The following is a 3,255-nucleotide window of genomic DNA, read 5'->3' on the forward strand; positions in this document are numbered from 1 at the left end:
TATATATATATATATATATATATATGTATATATTTGCATTGTGACATTATTTGTATTATTATTTTGCATTATTTTGCATCACGATGCATCACGATTATGTCAAATTTATTTTGTGCATTTTTATTAAATTACATAAGTAGGCTACTTTTTAAAATAATTATGTTAATTAATTAATTATGAATATTATTAATACTATATTAATTAATTAAGATATTAATTAATATATAATTGATTAATTATTGTTAAGAATTAAAATTAAATATAGCTTTTAAAACAAGCAAATATAAAGTAATAAAGGGGGGAAATACAATTACAAGGCATAAACAAAAAGCACTTTCATTATCTGGGAGCGCTTTACATATCCGAAAGTTTACAGATAGGCTAATCATAGTAATGGGTTTTTCTTTTCTTTTTTTTGCCATTTGATTGGCAGTTTTAATAGGCTGCATTCACACTAATGCACAGATCTATTTCGACATATCAGATGTTTTGCCCTGTTCTGAAAACGTAACTGATTGTTTACATCAATTTCGTATCATAAAAGTAGATGCAAGTGCATTTAAACGCAGCCGCGAGCTTCAGGACAAGCACAAAGCGCACGTGAAAGTCACACGTGCCATGTGTGGGAAAAAGCTAAGCTCAGATTTTAAAATAGAGAGTGCATTTTTAATAATCGCGTGACAAGCGCCTCTAGTTGCATCGATGCAGAATCGTCCACGTCCGCATTGTGATGCAACGATTAATTTCGACACCCCTACTGCCGCTTGAATAAATAATAATGAACAATGATATATTATTTTAAATGTCAAGTGTTATATAGTACGGGTAATATTTGTTGTACTTCCTTTAATTAATGCTCTTTTTTTTTTTACAGGTTTAATAAATAATTTAATGAGAATACCATTAAGAATATGTTGCACACAGTGTATCTGGAAATGTGCAGTATTCTTGAAGTATGTTTATGAACATGTCACTGTTGGCAGGTATCCTGTGGTGCTGTCCATAGAAGAACACTGTGACGTCAAGCAGCAAAAAATGATGGCTCAGGTGTTCAAAGATGTTTTCCAAGACAAGCTCCTGACGGAGCCGCTGGAACCAGAAGCAGAACAACTGCCGTCACCAACCCAACTGAAGGGCAAGATCATCATCAAGGTAGAGAAGCTTCATTGGAATATCCTGCAATGTCTTTGATTTTACAATACAATCCAAAGCCATGCAATCTCACTTTTTCATACAGCACAAGAAACTGAATATTGATGAGACCTTTAGCAAAAAGGACCTGCGGAAAGGAGATAAGCAGGGAGAGCTCTTCATCTGGGATCCAATCGATGAGGTGCCAAAGTCCAGTGAACACTATCACAGGCTTGTGTGATTGTTTCATCTTATTCCAGTTGCCTTACTTGATTATAATTGCAATTTCTGTATGACTGTGTCCGTGTACAGAGATGGTACAAGCACTACTGTGTGATCGAGAATAAGACATTGTATTTTGCTGAGGAGAATGAACTACTACTAGAGGAGGATGTTGGAAAGGTGAATTACTGAGGCTCCATTTTAGAATGAGATTCACTTAAAAAATCTCATAAATTAAAGGTATTCACTGTGTAATTCACCTCTCCTCAGTCACCTCAGGGCGGTACAGAGCTTCATCAGTCAGAGGCCTGGTTTCACGGGCGGATGTCAGAGGGCAGACAGACAGCCGAGAGACTGCTGCAGGAATATTGTGCAGATTCAGGTGGAGTTGACGGGACATTTCTGGTGCGGGAGAGCGACACCTTCGTCAATGATTGCACCCTCTCGTTCTGGTAATGTAGGCCTGCTCTACTCTTTAGAGAGAGGAGGGATGGTTTTTCGTATTATGTTTTATTTTATTTATCCTCTTTAATTTATTCTTTTTAAATGGAAGAAATAGGGAAAAAGCCGAATATGCAGTTTATATGGGTCAGTCTTGCTATGCAGTATATTTTCATGTCCTGTCACAATCTGGCAGTTGTTAAAGATTGAAATCAAAATCATATTAGTGACATTTCTTATTAAAGTAAGTAGTACTGTTAATTAGTAACATGTAGCACAATTTCTCTATAATAGTGAGCATGGGGTAAATTATATATATATATTATATAATATATATATATTATATATATATATTCCGTCCTATCTGATTAAAATAAATATGGAAATCAGTATGATAATATAAACGTTTTAAAGTTTAATGAAATTTGGATATGGATATGCTAATTTAAGTCATATATTACAGTCATTTCCACTGCATTAATTTTACTTCTTTAATTTGGGCATGTCTCTGTGGTAATAAGGTAATCAGAAATGGCAAAAACTGAAAATGGCATAATACTGGGTGGGGAACAAAACAGTATAAACATCATTACATTTTAGCATTAAATTTGAGTTTTGAATTTAAATTTGATCATTCTTTTTTAATCAGTATGATAATATCAAAATTTCAAAGGTGGATGAAAAAATATCACAATTAACTTGTAAGCTAACTGTGTTTTTTATATAATTTGTGCCAATTTAAATAAGTTTACAGTAATTTCTACAATATTGATTTTGCTACTTTAGTTTGAGCATTTCCTGGTTGTGTAAAGTTTTTTTGTATAATGACATCATCCTCCAGTAAATGATTCTCAATTCCTCATTGACAGAAATGGCTAACCTCAGCTCTTTATGTCCATCCTCTTGAGTTTAGTTTTCTTTCAGTTTTGTAAATAATCAAGTCATAAATAATACATTTACATATGGAAGCCCGTTTCCGCCACTGAATAAAAAATAAAAAAGGTTATTGCGACTTTTTATCTCACAATTCTTACTTTTTTTCTCAGAATTGCGTGATACAAACGTGCAATTCTGACTTTTTTCTCTCAGAATTGTGAGATATAAACTTGCAATTGCGAGTTATAAAGTCACAATTGCGAGATATAAAGTCGCAATTGCGAGATATAAAGTCGCAGTTACGAGAAAAAAAGTCTGAATTACGTGATATAAACTCGCAATTGCGAGCTATAAAGTCAGAATTGCAAGATATAAAGTCGCAATTATGAGAAAAAAAGTCTGAATTGCGTGATATAAACTTGCAATTGCGAGTTATAAAGTCAGAATTGCGACTTTATATCTCGGAATTCTGACTTTATAACAATTGTGTGATATAAAGTCGCAATTCTGACTTTTTTTCTCAGAATTACGTGATATAAACTCGCAATTGCGAGTTAAAAAGTCAGAATTGTGAGATATAAACTA

General features: G+C 33.2%; 1 protein-coding gene across 1 annotated transcript in view; it reads left to right on the forward strand.

Moving 5' to 3' along the window:
• Nucleotides 1-3,255, forward strand: part of LOC107722471 (1-phosphatidylinositol 4,5-bisphosphate phosphodiesterase gamma-2-like) — a 25,995-nt gene that overhangs the window by 8,417 nt on the left and 14,323 nt on the right. The window lies entirely within an intron of this gene.

The sequence above is a fragment of the Sinocyclocheilus rhinocerous genome, unplaced genomic scaffold (genome assembly GCF_001515625.1).
Source record: "Sinocyclocheilus rhinocerous isolate Xijiao unplaced genomic scaffold, SAMN03320098_v1.1 scaffold604, whole genome shotgun sequence".
NCBI classification, from domain to species: domain Eukaryota; kingdom Metazoa; phylum Chordata; class Actinopteri; order Cypriniformes; family Cyprinidae; genus Sinocyclocheilus; species Sinocyclocheilus rhinocerous.